The sequence below is a fragment of the Callithrix jacchus genome, chromosome 1 (genome assembly GCF_049354715.1).
Source record: "Callithrix jacchus isolate 240 chromosome 1, calJac240_pri, whole genome shotgun sequence".
Taxonomy (NCBI): domain Eukaryota; kingdom Metazoa; phylum Chordata; class Mammalia; order Primates; family Cebidae; genus Callithrix; species Callithrix jacchus.
This window is the reverse complement of record NC_133502.1, coordinates 178,011,918-178,032,611: the sequence shown is the minus strand read 5'-3', so window position 1 is coordinate 178,032,611 and position 20,694 is coordinate 178,011,918.

Sequence of the window (20,694 nt, the reverse complement as noted above, 5' to 3'; positions counted from 1 at the left end):
CGAGGACTGAGGCTGCAGAGATTTGAGGCATCTGCTCTCTCCCAGCTTGAAGTGCTTCCTCTGGGAAGCCAGCCACCATGAGAAAACCACCCGCCATGCTGTGAGGAAGCCCAAGAGAGCTGCATGGAGAGAAGGGCCTGTGGAAGAGCCCTGAGGTGCCACTCACATGAAGTGAGCCTTTGTGGCCCTTCCAGTCCAGCCACCAGTGAAACACAACCCAGCGACGGTCCCCTGCCAATGCTTTCTCCATAGGAGATGTGTAAATGGGGTGGGGAGGAATTTTCTGGTCTCACACACTTACGGGTTGAATTGTTTCCCTCCCAAATTCGTATGTTGAAGCCCCCACCTCCAGTACTTTACAAAGTCACATATTTGGAGATAAGATCTTGTTTTTTTTGAGATGGAGTTTCACTCTGTCCCTCAGGCTGGAGTGCCATGGTGCATGGTGTGATCTCGGCTCACTGCAACCTCTGTCTCCCGGCCTCAAATGATTCTTGTGCCTCAGCCTCCCTAGTAGCTAGGATTAGAGGCATGGTGTCTCACGCTAATGTTTTAACGAGGGGTACTTTTTTTGTGTTTTAGTAGAAACCAGATTTCACCATGTTGGCCAGGTTGGTCTTTTAGTAGAAACCAGATTTCACCATGTTGGCCAGGTTGGTCTTGAACTTCTGATCTCAAATGATCCTCAAAATTTTTTGAAAATTTTTAGCATGAGCTAGGCTCTTTTTTTGTATTTTTAGTGGAGAGGGAGTCTCACTATGTTGGCCAGGCTAGTCTTGAACTTCTGACCTCAAAGGATCTGCCCTCCTCAGTCTCCCAAAGCACTGGGATTATAGGCATGAGCCACTGCGCCCAGTTGGAGGTAAGATCATTAAATGGTAATTAGTTCAAATGAAGCCGTCAGTGTGGGCCTTAATCCTGTATGACCAGTGTCCTTATAAGAGGAAAATTTGGACTCACAGACTGAGACGTCAGGCAGTTGGCACAAGAAGGAGGCCACATGAGGACACAGGTGAGCCAAGGAGGGAGGCCTTGGAAGAAACCAACCCCGCTGCCACCTTGTTCTTGGACTTCCAGCCTCGAGAGCTTTGAGAACATAACTTTTTACTGTGGAAGCCACCCAGCAAGTGGTATCTCATAATGGTGGCCCTAGCAAACTTATACACACACTCAACATACAATGGTGGAACAGGAACAGAATGGCCCACAACACTCTCCTTTAGAAAGGAGAACAAGGCCAGGCACGGTGGCTCACGCCTGTAATCCCAGCACTTTAGGAGGCTGAGGTGGGTGGATCACTTGACATCAGGAGTTCAAGACTAGCCTGGCCAACATGGCGAAACCGATCTCTACTAAACATACAAAAATTAGCCAGGCATGGTGGCGTGTACCTGTAATCCCAGCTACTAGGGAGGCTGAGGCAGGAGAACTGCTTGAATCCAGAAAGTGGAGGCTGCAGTGAGACGAGATTGAACCACTGTACTCCAGCTTGGGTGAAAGAATGAGAGGAAAAAAACCCACAGAAAGAAAGAAAAGGAAGAAGAAGAATGGAGGTGGTATAGTGGCACACACCTGCAATCCCAGCATTGGGGGAGGCCAAGGTGGGAGGGTCGCTTGAGCCCAGGAGTTCAAGACCAGCCTGGGCAAACCCCATCTCTACAAAACAATGCAAAAATTAGCCAGCCATGGTAGTGCAAGCCTGTAGTCCCAGCTACTCAGGAGGCTGAGGCAGGAGGATCACTTGAGCTGGGAGATTGAGGCTACAGTGAACTGTCATCATGCCACTGCATTCCAGCCTGGGCGACAGAGCTAAACTCTGTCTTAAAAATTAAAAAAGGGCCGAGCACAATGACTCACACCTGTAATCCCAGCACTTTGGGAGGCCAAGGTAGGTGGATCACCTGAGGTCAGGTGTTCAAGACCAGCCTGGCCAACATGGTAAAACCCCATCTCTACTAAAAAACAAAAGTTAGCCTGACGTAATGGCAGGCACTTGTAATCCCAGCTACTTGGGAGGCTAAGGCAGGAGAATTGCTTGAACCCAAGGAGGCAGAGGCTGCAGTGAGCTGAGATCGCACCACTGCACTCCAGCCTGGGCAACAGGGCAAGACTCCATCTCAAAAAAAAACAAAACAATAAGAAGAAAGGGGAGGAGAAGAGCAGTAGCAAGTGCTGGTCCTCATCAGTTCTGAGTCCTGCTAGGTGGATTGGGCAAGTGCTATCTGCCCCGGGGAAGAAACCCTTCAAGCAGACCCCGTGGGACTCTGGAAATTATTCCCGACGGCCCTGTTCTCCTGCCCCGGGCTGTCCTCTGGGAGGCTCCTTTTCTAGCACCTCCTTGGCCACATGGGATCAGGACCCTGGAGAAGAGGGTCTCCCTGGGGGCTGAGCAGCTCCCTAGGGCTGCTTCCCTGTGGCACCCAGAGGTAATGGTCACAGCATCTTTCAGTCCAGCCAACAGCCCTGCAGTCAGTGCCACCCTCTTCAGAACTGTGTAACTTTCACCCAATTGTCACTCAGCTCCTTATGCTAAAGACACACCCAAGGGTGGGCGCGGTGGCTGACGTCTGTAATCCCAGCACTTTGGGAAGCCAAGGCGGGCAGATCACCTGATGTCGGGAGTTTGAGACAGAGAAACCCGCTCTCTACTGAAAAATACAAAATTGGCCGGGTGTGGTGGCGCATGCCTGTAATCCCAGCTACTTGGGAGGCTGAGGCAGGAGAATCACTTGAACCCGGGAGGTGGACGTTGCTGTGAGATGGGATCACGCCACTGCACTCCAGCCTGGGCAACAAGAGTGAAACTTCGTCTCAAAAAAAAAAAAAAAAAAAAAGACACACCCAACTTTCTTCTAGACATGGCTTTCTAGGCGAAACTGCAGGCCTGTGAGCTTTTCTGAGGTTTCAGCAAAGGGCGTGATGGCCACACCCTCAGCATCTTTATCCCATGACTGAGTCTTCCCTGGGCTGTATCGCACACAGTGTTTCTTAATTTTTTCTTAAACCTAGAATATTCTCTATTGACTTTTTGTAGAGTGCCCATTTTGAAGAGTCTTTACAGAGTATTTACTCTTTACAATTTAAAATTCATAATTAGCTGGGTGTGATGGCATGTGTCTGTGGTCCCAGCTACTTAGGAGGCTGAGGAAGGAGGATCGCTTGAGCCCAGGAGGCTGCAGTGAGCTGTGATTATGTCACTGCACTCCAGCCTGGGCAACATAGTAAGACCCTGTCTCAAATAAGAAAAAAGAAAGTTTAAAATTCACAATTAGACTTCTGGAACAATACATTTCGGGGACAAAGTTAAATTTAAAACTCTTATCTGCTCCAAGATCATATCATGTGTTCCAAGCGCAAATATGTCAGAATTTTTTTCTAAAATGTCATTTGGCACTTGAGTCTCGCAGAAACCATGAACTGCCAGAGGGGCAGGGACTGTGTGTGTTTTGCCCACTTATTATGCAAAAGAACAGGATTTTCTAAAAATGGCCCTGGGTGCTTACTCTAGGTTGTCTGGGTGAGGAACCGGCAGGGTGGAGCGGAGAACTGGATCGCACCTTTTCCAACCGGGGGAAAAGTGGTTTGTGCCCAAGCCCAGCTTCCCTGGCTCACCCCGACCTTCTTTCAGCTGGGGGCACAGCACCCAAGCTCAGCCTCCTGCGGCACAGGTGGCCTCCTGCCCTTGACAGTGTCTGCGTCCTCCCACGGGCTCTGGGCGCTGGGCGCTGGGAGCACTCACTTAGTTGCTCTTTCATTGGACAGAGATGAGGAACAGCTGCCTTCTTCAATCCTGCAAATCCAACACTTCTGGATTTTCTCTTTCCCTCCCCTTTCTGCTTGCAAGTAGGCGAATTCTCTTAGAGAGCAAGTCCTATCTGCCTGGCCCTGTGAAATGCGGTGTATTCACTTGCTGGGGCTGCGGGCACAAAGTCTGGGTGGCTGAAGCACCAGAGACACGCTGTTTCACAGTTTGGGAGGCTGGAAATCCAACATCAAGGTGTCAGCCGGCTGGTTCCTTATAAGGGCCGCAGGGAAGGATCTGTTCCAAGCCTCCCACGTTGGTTTATGGACGAATGATTTCTCTCCCCAGTCTCTACGTCATCTTCCTTCTGTACATGTCTGGGTCAAATCTCTTTTTTTTTTTTTTTTTTTTTTTGAGATAGGATCTTACTCTGTCACCCAGGCTGGAGTGTGGAACAATCATAGCTCACTGCAGCCTCGAACTCCTGAACTCAGGCGATCCTCCCACCTCAGCCTCCCAAGTAGCTAGGACTGCAGGTGTAGCTTTTAAAGCTTCTACTGGCCACTGATGTGTGGTCACTTCTGCTCACATTTCATTGGCCAGAGCAAGTTACATGGCAAAGCCTCATGCCCATGGGCATGGAAGGCCGTTCAGGAGATGAGGTGCTATAACCTGCTAAGGGGAAAGACTTGCTGGGCACAAGGGCACCATCTACCATCCAGTTGGCACTGGTTAAGGTTACCATGTGTGGGGCTTTGTGCCAGCAGCTTCACACTCCTACCTCATTGACTCCTCATGTAGCCCCATTTTGTAGATTAAAAAACTGAGGCTTCAGACCATGCTGGTCAACATGGTGAAACCCCGTCTCTACTAAAAATACAAAAATTAGCTGGGCACGGTGGCGCGTGCCTGTAATCCCAGCTACTCAGGAGGCTGAGGCAGGAGAATTGCCTGAACCCAGGAGGCGGAGGTTGCGGTGAGCCGAGATCGCGCCATTGCACTCCAGCCTGGGTAACAAGAGCGAAACTCCGTCTCAAAAAAAAAAAACAACTGAGGCTTCGAGAGGGGCAGAGACTTGTTCATCAATCACAAGATCGACTGACAGACTGAGAAACCCTGAAGGTCTACACATGTCTCAGGTCTTACCCCTGTTCCATCTTCTTGAGGCCAGGGTGAGAAAACGCTTGCCCTAGGATGTGGCCCACGCAGAGCGCTCACGAATAGTTCAGGATCTGAGTTGGACCAGGGCTGTGGCTCACGCCTGTAATCCCAGGACTTTGGCAGGTGAATCAACTCAGGTCAAGAGTTTGAGCCCAGCCTGGACAGCAAGGTGAAGCCCTGTCTCTACTAAAAATACAAAAATTAGCCTGGCGTGATGATGCATGCCTGTAATCCCAGTTATGTGGGAGGCTCAGGCAGGAGAATCACTTGGACCTGGGAGGCAGAGGTTGCAGTAAGTTGAGATGGCGCCATTGCACTCCAGTCTGGATGAAAAGAGTTAAACTCTGTCTCAAAAAAAGATCTGAGTATGAGGGCATCTTGAGCCAGCACTGCAGCTGTGCACCCCACCAGGGTGCTGTAACAGCCTGTTCTTGGGGAGCCCCAGCCCACTTTTCAGCTCAGCTCTGCCTCCACCCTGCCCTGCGAATCCAGACATTCCCCAGAGCGTGCAGGGCCAAGGGAGGGCAGGGGTTTGCAAAAGTGAATCCCATTCCTGCTGGAGGAAAGGGAGAGAGAGTCTTGGGCATCCCAGGACCCTGTGATGGCTCCAATGGGGCTGAATCTCCCAGGCTCCAAGTGCCTCTGGGGGGTTGTGAATTTCTTGTCTGCTTGTTTGTTTCAGAAGGGCTGGGTAGCCGGGAGGGGAATCTTTTGTTCTATTATTGGCCTCATTTTACAGATAGAGAAACTGAGGTCCAAGGAGGTAAAAGCCACTTCCTACAGCAAGGGGTGATGACAGATGGAGGCCTGGGTACTGAGGCCCCAAGTGGGCCTGTATTCAAGGAGACTGGGTGGGGCCGGATGAGGAAGTGCTGTGTATGTGAGGGTGGGGCCGGATGGGGAAGTGCTGTGTATGTGGGGGTGGGGCCGGATGGGGAAGTGCTGTGTATGTGGGGGTGGGGCCGGATGGGGAAGTGCTGTGTATGTGGGGGTGGGGCCGGATGGGGAAGTGCTGTGTATGTGGGGGTGGGGCCGGATGGGGAAGTGCTGTGTATGTGGGGGTGGGGCTGGATGGGGAAGTGCTGTGTATGTGGCGATGGGGCGGAGGCGCTTCTGCTCCTCCCAGGCCGCCCAGGTCACGAAGGACAGGGGGACAAGATAATGATTCTTGGAGAGATGGATTTAGTCTAGGGGTCCAGATAGTGAGAGAGAGAGTACCAGGCAGGGGCAGGGGCCACGTGCAAGGGACAGTGTGAGAAGGACACACATACATGCACATACACCCACACATACACACATGCACACACACATACACGTGCACATACACATATACACACCACACGTACAGACACATATCCCACCACAGACCTTTTCTGGTTTTGACACCCAATTCAGAGGTCTTTTTATAGTCAGATTTTTGAAAATGTCATTATTAGAAATAATAACAATGACAGCAAACCTTCCCTGAGACCTCACAGCATTTCAGGAAACTGGCTAAGAGGCTTTGACTGGACTCCTTCACAGAGCCCTCACAGTCACCCTGTGAGGTGGGTGTCATTACTGTCCCCTTACTAGAGACTGGGAAACGGAGGCTCTGAGGTGCTGGAGCTTGGAACCAATGGAAGTTGGCCCGACTCCATGAGCCACACTCTGAATGTTCCCTTTGAGGCACAAACAGCAGAATCAAGGAGGCTGAGCAGGGAGGCTCACGCCTGTCATCCCAGCACTTTGGGAGGCGGAGGCAGGTGGATTACTTGAGGCCAGGAGTTCAAGACAAGCCTGGCTAATATGGCGAAATCCCATCTCTACTAAAAATACAAAAATTAGCTGGCTATGGTGGTGTGCACTTGTAGTCCCAGCTACTCGGGAGGCTGAGGCAGGAGAAACGCTTGAACCCGGGAGACGGAGGTTTCAGTGAGCTGAGATTGCATTACTGCACTCCAGCCTGGGCAACAGAGTAAGACTGTCTCAAAACAAATAGACAAAAAAAAAAAAAAAAGAACCAAAAAACAAAAGAAACAAACAAAAAAGAATGAAGAAGGAAAGCCCGCCTGCCTCACTTGCTCCGCAGAGCTCCCACCTCCCACTCCTCCCTGCTGAGTCAGGTGCCCGCTGTGGATTCCAGGCTTTGAGTTCCAAGTAGAGGCTTCTGTGCTGGTTTCCCTGAGGCGATTTCTCTCCCTGCCCTGACTTTTCAGAGCTCTAAACTGCCTTTCCCTATGAAAGGGGATGGAGCTTCCCAGAGCCACCCATGCTTCTCCGTGACTCTCAGGCCCCTGCTTATGAGGCCAGCCTGTTCTCTGCAGCCCTGAGGTCAAACGATAAAACTAGACACAACCTATGTGCCCATCCTCTAGGGACTGGATAACCACAGGCTGGTACATGTGCACAGTGGAATACTATGCAGCCATGAAAAATAATAAGGTTCAATAAATTGCCAAACAGGACATACAATACTGACTGGCTTTTTTAGGCATGCATGGTGGCTACCCCCTGTAATCCCAGCACTTCGGGAGGCCAAGGTGGAGGAACTGCTTGAACCCAGGAGTTTGAGAACAGCCTGGGCAACACAGTGAGACTCCATAGCTAGAAGAAATTAAAAATTCCCCAGGCTTGGCAGCCTGTGCCTGTAGTCCCAGCTGCTCGGGAGGCTGAGGTGGGAGGATGGCTTGAACTGTGATCATGCCACTGAGCTCCAGCCTGGGCAAGAGAGCAAGACCCTGTCTCTCTCTCTGTCTCTCTCTCACACACACACACACAATTTCTATAAGTATCTGTACTGACAGAAAAACCCCAACCCTGAATATGCTAATTAGCCTAATCTGACCACTACACATTGTATATGTGTACTGAAATATGACACTGCATCCTCTAAATATGTACAATTACTATGTGTCAATTACAAATAATAATACAAGCCAAAAAAGTAGGATGCTGCACTAGAGACAGAGGTTACACGATGAACGAGGCACAGTGGGAAAAAAACCCAACCTCACTTCAGGCAAAAGTGGGAGGCTTCCTCAACACAGCCCGAGGTTCTTCCCTCCGCTCCTGCTGTTTTGCTTTCTCCCTGGCATGGGGCTACAGGGTGTCTCACTGCGACTCCCATAAGTCAGGAACAAGTGAATACCGAGATGAACCGTGCAGTCCTGGCCTCCAGGGGCCTGGAATCTACGGAGTGGGACAGGTGGACACATAAATAACAAAAAGCATCATCACAACGACCGGGGGTGGGGCTCCTCCAAGTGCTTGAGCCAAGGAATTCACTGACTTTGGTGTTTTTTTTTTGACAGAGTCTTGCTATGTCGCTAGGCTGGAGTGCAATGGCACGACTTTGGCTCACTGCAACCTCTGCCTGCCAGGTTCAAGTGATTCTCCTGCCTCAGCCTCCCTAGTAGCCCTACAGGTGCATGTCACCACACCTGGCTAGTTTTTTATATTTTAGTAGAGACGGAGTTTCACCATGTTGGCCAGGATGGTCTCCATCTCCTGACCTTGGGAATTCACTGGCATTAACTCAGGGACCCCTGACGATAATTCTGTGAGTTTCCTCATTTTACCAGTGAGGAAACTAAGTCTCGGAGTGCCCTGGGGAGCAGGTTCAGTTGAGGTCTGGGCCTCAACTCCGGAGCTTCTTTGGGGAGAGAATCCTCTAGACACTGAGCTAGCTGCTAATCACCCCCTAAAAGCAACAGAGACAAAAGGCAGGGAAAGCGGGTGCACAGCGGGGTGGGGGCGGGGCAGGGCAGGTCCTGTTGGCTTAGCAGCCTCCCACCATCTCATGCCAAATACCTCGCGCAAAACACAAGTGGATTTGGTCCTTGAAGCACACACCCCCTCAGGAGGTGCCATGGGCTCCATCTAAAAAAGGTCAGAGGGGACAGTGGCCAAGGACATCTGGAAAGTGCCGTGGCAAGGGTTCAAACCCTGGTCCGCCTGATTGCAAAGGCCTCGGCGCCCGGCGCTGGACGATGCATACGGCGCCGTCCAGAGACCCCGGTACTTGGCCCCCGAACGGCGCTTGGCACAGAACGTGTGCTGGATACGAAGTCAGCCTCCCTCCTTGTCTTCCTCCTGCCAGCATGTGACCTTGGCCCTGCCGTTCTCTGCTTCCAGGCCTCAGTTTCCCCATCTGCAGAGAGATGGGGTTGTCCTGGGGGTGTCCTGGCTCCCCTGGAAGCCCCGAGAATCTTAGATTTCCACTGGGGAAGCCAGGAAGGGCAGATAGGGCTCCTGAGGGTGGAGCAAACTTGGGCAGGGCTGTTTTCTGGGGTGAAAACTTGGAGCGCGAGGGGAGCTCCGCGGACGGCCCCCAGCTCCCCCAAGCCAGCAGCCCCCCTTAGCTTTCCTCCCTCCGCCACCAGAGCCCTGCTGGACCAGACTCGGGTCCCCAACCCCAGAATCGCCCGACACCCCTGACCCTGGCGTGGGCAGGCCCCCACCCGGCCGGCCAGAGCCCCCAAAGCCTTTAAAAGCCTCCGGCTTCCCCACCCACGCCGACCCGCGAGCTGCTGCGCAGAGAGCGAGGGGGAGCGCCGGCGAGCGCGCAGCGAGAGTGGGGGAGAAATGCAAATGCTTTTTATCCTCCTTTCTTTTAAATGCTGAAACCAGCCTTGACAGCCTCTGAAAATAAATGGCACCGACTCGCTGGGATTTCAAATTCCGTGATTAAGGGCTGAAGCAAATACTTTTTCCCTCCCTCCCCCGACGCCCTCCCTCCGTGGGCTGATAGAGCGGCGGCGGGCCGGGGACAGCTTTTTGCGAGCCTGCCAGGAGCTCTGATACGCAGCCTCCCGCCCGGCTGCGTGGCGGCTCGGCTCCGGGCTGTTTATCAGGAGCGCTCACGCCTGCAGCCGCGAAAGCAGCTTTAAATCCCCTGCCCGGCTCGGCGCCCCCTCCTCCCGCCGGCACGCACGCAGCGATGAGGCACGCGCGCGCGCACACACACTCACATGCACACACACGCACAACACAGTGCACACGCACATGTGCACACACGCGCTTGCGCACAGTCACACACGCACAACACAATGCACACGCGTGCACGTGTGCACACAACGCACACCGCACGATGCACACACCCACACAGAAACAACAAACATGTTACAGGCGCACGCATACGTATGCACACTGGCACATATGCACACACGTGAACAGCTGGCTCTGCTGAGTCCCTCTGCCTGTTCTCCAAGGAAAGAAGGAAGCCAAGCAAGGCTGCAAAGTTGGGGGGATAAGAGGAAGGAGAGGAGGGGGCCAGAAAGAGAGAGGCTCTTCTGGGTTCACGGTTTTCAGAGGCTGCCTTCAGGCAGCCTAGGGTGGGGAGCGGCTTTGAGGCAGCAGCCAACCTTGTCCTCCCTCCTTCCACTCACGGGGCTCACTGCACTCCCCACACCCCCACAGTGACTCCTCGCTGCCTCAGTCTTCCTCGGTCCCTTCCAGCTCACGACTCTCTTCTGAGGAGAACACACAGCTCCGAGTTCTGCCTTTTTGGGGCTCGGATTCTCCGTCTGGAAAACCTCCACGCAGGACGACTCCTGCTTGAACCTCACCTGTGAGGGCCCACTCACCCAGGGTCACACAGCTAGAAAGAGGGACGGTCAGAATCCTCGCACTGGGGATGGGGGGAAGAAGTAGGACAGACAGCCTTCCTCTGAGTCTGCTCAGACACCTTCCGAGTGCCCACTCCCTCCCCCTGCTGGGCTCCCGCTGCTGTCTAGCGGCAGCTGATGGATGGGTGATAGCAGGTATGCCCAGGTACCTGCTAGAGGTGGCTCCACTCCCCGGACAGTCACTCAACTCCTGGAGCTCCGACATCTGGCGAGAGGTGTGGAAGCAAGGCCTCGCAGTGCCTGCTGGTTGTGTCACACGAACTGCCCAGCAAAAGGGAAGGTGGGCACGGCCTTCCTGGGCAACCTCTGGAGAGGCACAGCTGGAGAACTTTAGGCACACACTTCGACACTTCAAGGTTTGGCAGCGCTGGGGCAGTGGCTGGGCAGGGGGGTGCAGGTGGGGGGACGTCGGCCATAGGAATGCGGTGGTCTCCAGCCCATTCTGCAAACACGGGGTACCCCCACCATCCCTTCCCCTCCATATGCACCCTGAAGCCTGCACCTGCCCAGGGTAGCTGCCTGCAGGAGACAGGCGGGGCAGGCCGAAGTTTGCAGAAAGCCACAGGGACAATCATGATGCTGGTCCTGTTTGCTGTGCTTGAGGAGTCCTCTCTGTGACCACATCCACTTTACAGGTAAGGAAAAAGTAAGGCTCAGAGAGGGCAAGTGACTCACCCAAGGTCTCCTAGTTGGGAAGAGATGGAGTGAGTATTCAACCCCCATTTACCCCATTCTATCTCCAAAAGGCTGAGCTGTTGCAGGAGCCCCATTTGTTCCTGATGTGAAAATCATGAGGCTGGTAAGTGACCGCTTGTAACCGCTCCAGCCTGTCAGAAGGCCGGTGTCGTGCAGCTTAACCCGAGAGCGGCACTTGCTCCACAGCAGTTCATTTTACCGGCTTCAGTTCCGAGAATGAGACTCCGACGGCCAGGTTGCCAGACTGAACAAGTGAAAATACAGAACACCCAGCTAAATGTGCATTTCTAACAGACAACCAGTGACATTTTAGTTGAGGTGCTCTATGTCCCATGCGAATACTTTTTCACTGTGTATCTGAAACTCACATTTAACTGGGCGTCCTCTATTTCACCCAGAGACTCTATCTGAGAGTCTTCCTCTGAAGACAGACTTTGAAACTGGATGTTTTTGCATCCAGAAACCCAACAACAGGTGGGAAGCATAACTGGTATGGCTGAAATCACGGCCAGTCCGGAGAGATGAAGGAGGCCAGGCTGGGCGCTGGACCAGGCCCATTCGTGCTTAAAGAACCAAACACTAGGGACCTCTGTAAGTCATGGGAGCCTGTGATTCCATGCACAGCCTTGAGGGTGGGATGGAATGAATTCACCCACGATGGACAGCTGGGAGACGCTGGGGTCGGGGGAGATGACACTGACTCTGAAGGTTGCCACCATTAGAACACAGCTGAGACATTCCAGCAAACTGTCTGCACAGTCTCTCAAACATGCATTCCAACCCCCTTCCCTCTGGCCTTCCTTTATCACAGAATGCAGGAAAAAAAAAATTTTTTTTTTTTTGAGACAGAGTTTCGCTCTTGTTACCCAGGCTGGAGTGCAATGGCGCAATCTCAGCTCACTGCAACCTCAGCCTCCTGGGTTCAGGCAATTCTCCTGCTTCAGCCTCCTGAGTAGCTGGGATTACAGGCACGCGCCACCACGCGCAGCTAAGTTTTTGTATTTTTAGTAGAGACGGGGTTTTGCCATGTTGACCAGAATGGTCTCAATCTCTTGACCTCGTGATCCACCAGCCTCGGCCTCCCAAAGTGCTGGGATTATAGGCATGAGCCACCACGCCGGGCCAGAATGCAGAAAATTAAAATACTCAATTTCCCAGCTTCTGGGGTAAGTGGTGGTCATGTGACCCTACTCTGTCCAATGAGATGAAGGCAGATGATCCCAAGGACAGTTTCCCTTCCTGAATTAAAAGGCAAAGATTCTAAGAAAAATATACTTGCCTGGAACATGGATGTGATGGCTAGAGGTGGAGCAGCCATATTATAACTGTGAGGACAAAAGCCAGACACCAAGTCTGCAAGGAGAAAGTCAGGGGTGCTTGGATCTTTGGGAACTCTTATAGCAAGGCTGCCACAGCCCCAGACCACCTCCCTCGACAGAGTACACACACAGAAAGAAACATTTCATTTGTTTAAACCATGCTTGGTGGAGTTTTCTGTTGTCTGCAGCCTAATGCAAATCCTAGCAGATTTGTCGATCTCAGGGCCCGAGGAAGGATCCCAGACTCTATACACCACAGTTTGGACACGGGTGAAAATGGATTGCTTTGTATAAAGTGTTCGCCAGGCACTGATGGCTTCAGTGATCCAGGGACAGGTGTTCCCAAGAGCTTCATCAGGACCCAGCGCCTGGTGCTTGTCTGTGGCACACCTCTCTCAGGCCTCCAGATGCCACACGGTGTGCGGTGGGCACAAAATGCGCTTTTTGGGGGAGGATGTCCCTTTATTCTAAGATTATGTCCTTCATACTTTTTGGACTTTAAAATGAAATTTATTTCATAAAATGATGTGATAGTTGATGGTGAGGTTTTTTTTGAGTGGTAATTTTGCTCTTGTTGCCCAGGTTAGAGAGCAATGGTGTGATCTCAGCTCACTACAACCTCCACCTCCTGGGTTTAAGCGATTCTCCTGCCTCAGCCTCCCGAGTAGCTGGGATTACAGGCATGTGCCACCATGCCAAGCTAATTTTTATATTTTTAGTAGAGACGGGTTTCTCCAACTTGGTCAGGCTGGTCTCGAACTCCCAGCCTCAGGTGATCCGCCCACCTCGGCCTTCCACAGTGTTGGGATTACAGGTGTGAGCCACCGCACCCGGCCATTTTCTTTCTTCTTTTGAGACAGGGTCTTGCTCTGTTGACCAGGCTACAGTGCAGTGTGCGAACACTGCTTATTGCAGCCTCGACTGCCTGAGCTCAAGTGATCCTCTCACTTCAGCCACCTGAGTAGCTGGGACTACAGACATGTGCCCCCACGCCCAACTAATTTCAGTTTTTGTAGAAACGGGTCTCACTACGTTACCCTGGTAGGTCTCAAACTCCTGGGCTCAAGTGATCCCCTAGCCTCAGTCTCCCAGAGTGTTTGGGAGGTTTACAATGGCCAGGGTTTACAGGCATGAGCCACTATACCAGTGATGGTGAGACTTTTTTTTTTTGACACAGGGTCTCATTCTTGTCACCCAGGCTGGAGTGCAGCGGCAGGATCTTGGTTCACTGCAACCTCTACCTCCCGGGTTCAAGCGATTCTCCTGCCTCAGCCTCCCGAGTAGCTGGGATTACAGATGCCTGCCATCACACCCGGCTAATTTTCGTATTTTTAGTAGAGACAGGGTTTCATCATGCTGGCCAAGCTGGTCTCGAACTCCCAACCTCAAATGATCTGCCCGATGGTGAGATTTTTAATGTGCTTGGTTTTTGTTTTGTTTTTGTAATAATAAACACTTGGCATGGTTGCTATCAGTCCCGCAGTTTTCTCTGGGAATTGCAAAGTTCCCTGGGAGTGTGCCCAAGAATCGATCCTTCAGCTCTCATGCACCCAGGCCCAGCTGGGAGCCCAGGAGACAGGGAGGAGAGGCAGCCCCCACCCGGAGCAGCAGCAGTGGGTTTGGATGGCCAGGGGCAGATGAGCATGGTTCCAGAGGCCTGCACTTTGGGTCCCCAGGGCCTGGCACTGGGAGAACGTTCCCAGGCTGTCTGTACCTCCTGCTGCCCCTGCCACACCTGCTGAGGTGTCCCCAGAGGAGCTGGAACAGCATGTTACACTCCCCGGGAGGTGTGGCACACTGTGTTCTGAAGGCCAGCAAGGGCGTGCCAGTCTCTGGGCAGTGAACCGTGGGTGCACACCTGCTCCAAGGCCCAGAGGCTTGGCAGGTCCCTACCAGGTAAAGCCACACTCAGCCCAGCTGGACAGTCAGCCCCACAAGCTCAGAGATGGCCAGGGACACCAGAAACTCACTGGAGAGTCCAGGCCACCCCAGGGGCCTTGCAACAGGCCTGGAAGACCCAGCGATGGGGAGGAGGAAGCTGGAGAGGGGGATGGCAGAAGCAGCACTTGGGAAGCTGCTCAACCAGGGAGATGAAAGGTGAACACTGCTACACTCACAGCATTTTAAACCTCACAGCTCCCAGCAACTCTACCCTAATGAAAAGCAGGCAGAACTGTGGCAGGCAGGGAAGGGAGCTGCTTGGAGGCACGGAGGCTGGGAGGGCAGAGAGCTTAACCACCCTGTGCCCTGCCAGCCTGGGAGCCACCTGTCCCACAGAGACACCCGCAGAGGGTTTCCAAGCAGGGGTGAACACCCAGAATTCCCGGGCTGCATTCTGGTGATACAGACTGGAATGCATGAGTGGGAAATGCGGGGGTACAACTGTGGGGTGCGCCCACTGTGCCACGCATCCTGCCATGAAGGTCCTGTAGTGGTTATCACAGAATCCAGTGCCCCCGCCTCACCCATGTCCAGATATCAAGGTCATACAGCTGGGGAACAGCAGAGGGGCTCCTGGCTGCTCTTCTCCAGGGTGAGGCCAGCTTCCTTAGCTTCAGGGATGCTTAGGGCTGGGTGTCATAGCCACCTCATTAAATGTGCCTGCTTTTCCAGCCTCATCCTCATCCCCAGCCCCAGTTCGAGGCTCAGCCTGCTTTTAACAAGGCAGTGAAGAGTGGCAGTTAAAGGTCTGGCTGGCATCAGACAGTGCTGAATTCAAACACCAGCTGAGCTAAAAACGGCCTGGCCGGGTGACCTTGAGCAAGCAGCCTGCCCTCTCCGAGGCTCAGTTTATTTTCTGGAAGGGCGAGGATGGTGTCTGCTTCCAACAACTGCCATGATGTTTCAGATTCAGCCGGAAGAGTGAGCAGCCATTAAACAGAGCTGAGAAAAGCCTCTGGCCTGCCTGGTAGAGCAATGACCTGATTCCTTCCAGAAGTTTCCAACATTTCCAAGCCAATGAGGCTTGTGGGAGATGCCTCCAGATCTCTTAACGTTCAGGGAAGCATGAGCTCTGCTCATATTCGGGAGGATTTATTTTATTTTGAAAGGAGTTGAGGCCACTTTGCAATCAGAGCCTTCATGGCTGGAGCAGGGAGAGCCGAGGAAGGGGTATTAATCAAGGCGCTTAAAGGACATGCAAATCAGGAGAAAGCGCAAGTGATTAGGGAGTGATGGGGTCTGGAGTCCAGCCTGTATCCCCATCTGAGAAGAGAGAGCCAGAGAGCCAGGAAGGTGGCTCAGGTCCAGCTGGGGGTGGCAGCCAAGGGGCCAGGACGGTGGGCTGGGAGCAAGTGGAGACGGAGGGGAGGGAGCTACTCCAATGTGGCTGAAGGGTCCCTGATGGCCTAGCTGTCCACATGGTACCCTGGCTGGCTTCCCCGCCTCCCCCAGTGCTACAGAGGGGCTGCTCTGGAAGGACCCCCTGCCTGGCTGGGACAGGCCCCTCTTCCTAAGGATACAGAATGGCTATTTGGGTGAGAGGGGCCCACTGGCGCTACTGGAACGCGGGACGGGGAATGCGATGTCGGTGATCTGCCGTATCTTCAGGGTGACAGTTGTACCCCGTGTGGGACCCAGGGCTCCACTTCTATAGACCTAAGAAAATACGCAGGCATGTGCACAAGGATGCCATCTCTGGGACTGCACAGTAATAAAAAGCTGACACAGACAGCATCCGGCAAGGGGGTTGCTGGAGCTGGTTCTGAGATACGGACTCCCAGGTCCTCCCAAGAAATGACAAGGCAGACGTGGGAAGATGGTCACACCTATTGTTCTGCAAAGGAGCAAAAAAGCAGGTTGCAAAACACTGGGAACCGTATGCCCAGCTTCGAAAAGTCATATATCTAGAAAAATCTGGACGGAGAGTCACAAAAACAACATCAGTAGGTACTTTGAAGAGGATGGATTTCAGGTTATTGTTACTTTTTCCTTTTATGTTAATTTTTGAGCAATAAACATATGTGTATTTGTAATCAATAAAGATATCTTCTTTTCTCTTTTTAAGAAAGCTGCGGCCAGGCACGGTGGCTCACAGCAGTAATCCCATCACTTTGGGAGCCCAAGGCGGGCAAATCACCTGAGGTCTAGAGTTCGAGACCAGCCTGGCTAACTAAAAATACAAAATTAGCCGGGTGTGGTGGCGCTTGCCTGTTGCCCCAGCTACTCAGGAGGCTGAGGCAAGAGAATGGCTACAACCCAGGAGGGGGAGGTTGCAGTGAGCCAAGATCGCACCACTGCACACCAGCCTGGGCAACAAGAGTGAAACTCTGTCTCAAAAAAAAAAAAGAAAGAAAGAAAGAGAAAGCTGCGCTCCTGCTTGGCCTCACAGCTCCCTCAATCTCCTTAGTACAAAATAAAGATCAAAGTGGACTCTGAGAGGGACACCCCCTCATTCCTCTCCGGGCCCCCTTGCTAGCACAGAGCAGGTCTCCACCACCCGAAGGGCAGGCAGGCCAGGGACAGGAGTCACTGACAGACCCTCATCCTGCCCAGTGCTTTCTTTGGATGTCACAGCAAAACAAACAGGTATGCAGTGATCATTCCATACAATGTATTGGTATAGGTCCTATGTGGGTCCAAATTCCTTCTCCTAAACCCCAGGGCCAGCGGCGTTAGGGACTCAAGGTCATCTGTGTCAAGGTGTAAAACGGTGCCTACAGCACTAGGTTACACCTTAAGCAGGGCCGGGGCAGTCCCCACAATCAAACACGTTAATAGTTCTGCAGTGAAATGTACAAATGTTCACATCAAGAGGAATAAATAAAACTATAAGTAGCTTCCTGTCAGCTGAGGTCAGGTTTTGCCTCCAAATGGATTTACTACCATGTCAACAAAAGGACTTTGATTTTTCTGACTTTTTGTTAATTGCAAAATTCTAGTTAGGGGACGGGGACCAGATGGGGATCAGGGTGCTCAGGCACATTGGCTTGGCTGTCTGCCTGCAGGGTCTCCCCAGCAGTGGGACTGGCTTTGTGGGAGAACCACTTCCTGAGTCACCCTGGACCCCATACTTGCTTGACTGTTCCGTCGTCACCATCTTGAAATTCTCAATACTTGTAATTTTATCCCCCCAATTTTTCCTTTTACGCAAGGCCTGGGCAAATCACGTGGCCAGTCCTGCCAGCAATCAGAGCAAAGCCTAGCACAAGGCAGCTGCTGGATGAATGAATGAATGAATGAATGAATGAATGAATGATGAATGAATGAAATGTCATCCCGTTCCACTCCACTCAGCCTCCTCCTGATTTTCCACTCTCCATCAGTGGAGACTTCACAGGGTTCCTGAGTGGCCTGCTCACCTGGAGAGAATGTGATGCCCGCCCAGATCCCTGGGGCACTCACACCGAAAAGCAGGATTCCAGAGGGGGCCTTTGGGTTTCTAACTCACCCCTCGAGTGACGTGGACACAGCTGGCATGGTGAAGCAGTTGTGGTCGTTTCAGAGGCCAGCTTGCTCCCCCTTCTTTCCCAGCTGTGTGACCTTAGGCAGGTTGCCAGACTTCTCTGAACTTCCCCAAATGGGCAAGGGGTCAACACGAACTCACCCTTAAGCCCTAGCAGGCCATTTAGGAACGAGCCCCTTCCTGCCAGTCATTGAGAAGCGCCCTGCAGAAGCTGGGCCCTGAGTCTGTCCTGGTACCTGCGTGTGCCTGGCAGCCAGCCTGGGGCCAGGGGTGTGGAGGGCTCTGGTGCAGCCTCCCTTATGGGTGGATGGGGAAGGAGGGTGGTTCCCCATCTCACAGGGCTGCATGAGGATGGGGGAGCGTGGGCAGAGGGCTTCTCAGAATAGCTGGGCACACAGTAGGTGCCACATAAACGGAGCTGTCGTTGTTGGTGTCACACCCTCCCCCTGGGGCTGTGGCCTCAGCTGCTGCACCTGCCCCAGGGGTGGGCAGCAGGTGAGCCCTGCCAGGGCCTGGAGGCCAATAGGGTGGAGGAGTAGGTGGCAGCAGGGGATGAAGGCAGGGACAGAGTCCAGGCACGTCCTGATACCAATTAAGGCAACTCTGGCGCAGGGGGCCTTGGACGGCATTTATCAGCCTGCCGGGGAGGGGCCGGCAAGCTGTCCTCCGGCTGACGGATTAGACAGCGGGCAATTAGGTTTCAGGCGGGCGCTCTCCCTCTCCCTCTCCTTCTCTCTCTCTCTCACACACCACACACACACAACCACACCACACAGCACACACACCACACATACGCACAGCACACACTCACCCTGCAAACACCACACACGCACCACACACCACACACACACACACACACACACACACTGCACACAGCCCAGACCACACACACCGGCACACACCACACATACACACACATCACACATACATCACACACACACCACACATACACACATCACACACACACCACACGCACCACACACACCACCACACCATACACCACACACACACCACACACACTGTACACATGCTGCACATACACCACCCACCACACACCACACCCACTACACACATCCAACCACACCACATACGACACACAAACCCACATGACACACACTACACATACCACACACCACACACACATTGCACACGCACCAAACACACACACCACACATACCACACACTGCTCACACACCACATACACTGCACACACAGCACACACACACCACACACACACCATTCACACACACTGCACACACCACACCACACACACACCACACACGACACACATCCAACCACACCACACACATCCAACCACACCACACACCACACACACCATCACACACACTACACATACCACACACACCACACACCACATATACACACACCACACACACACACCACACCACATATACACACACCACACACACACATCACACACACACCACTTTCTCTATCAGCCTGCAAGGCCCAGTGACAGAGCCCAGCTGTGTCTCTGTGAAGCCCCCAGTGGTAGGAACGAGATAGACACAGAGCCCCCTCCTGGAGGGGCAGGGTCCTCAAAGAGAAGAAGGGAGCCCCAGGGACTTCCCCACCCAAAGCTGTGCCCGTGGGGTCACAGCTCAAGATCCCCCCAGTCTCAACCCAAGCATCACTTCCAACTGGACCAGGAGTGGGGGTGTTGCCGAGAGGCCAACATGCAGGAGGCGACAGCAGCGGTGGTGATTTCCAAAGCAGAGGACACAGCCCTGAGCCAACGGGGGTCCCTTCCTCCCTGGAGAAATAGGCTCTCCCCTTGGCCACCGGAGCCTTTGAGGAGCAATGTGTGAGGCAGGGGCAGCCACTTTGAGGGACTCAAAGCTGCAGGAGAAGTCCTCAAGATTCTAGAAAGTTTGGCACTGCAGGTGATCTGGGATGCGTCAAAAAGGCGGAGGGAAAGATGGCCCCAGCTCTTCTTCGGGAACTGCAGAATCAGGTGAGGCCTTCAGGCTGAGGGAAAGATGGCTCCAGCCCTTCTTTGGGAAATGCAGAATCAGGTGAGGCCTTCAGGCGGCTGGTGCCCATGGCTGGAGGTCGTGTCTCCATTCTGCCCCAAAGGCAGGCTGGACCTCTCCAAGGGCTCTCAGATGCCGTGGTCACTGGCGGCTGCAGGGCCTTCCCGCCAAGCCCATCCCAGGCGCCCGACCCTGGGCAGGCTCAAAGCTCAGCTTATCAACCTCCCCACACAGGCAAATGGGCACCACTGTCACCGCAAGTGACAGAAAGCTGGATTTCAGCTTCATCTCTTCCTCTTCCTCACTTTCCACAGCCTTCATCACCATCATCAACTCCTGTCCCTTGACCTCTAAAACACCTTTCAAACCCACTATCCTCTGGACCCGGTGACTACCCCCTTACCCCCCGACCCCAACCACCACATCTTGTCTGGATGCTCCCTCAGCTCCCAGTCTTTCCTCCTACTCCAGCTCCCCATACAGCGGTACCCGTATCATCTAAACCCCTCCAATCTCGCCACGCCCTGCTCCAAAGCCCGCTGTGGCTCCTGCCGCCCCAGAACAAAGTCCCGGCGCCTGACCGCAGCTTCCAGCTTTGCCTCCTCTCCTGCGCTGGGTTCACAGCCTCGTGCATTCTTCACACTCTGCAATGATCTTGTTTATTTATTTGGTTACTTAGTTGATGTTAGCTCCCCTCGATCTCCCACTGAATGTCATTTGGGAGGACAGATCTCTCTCTCTCTCTTTTTTTTTTAAGACAGGGTCTCAT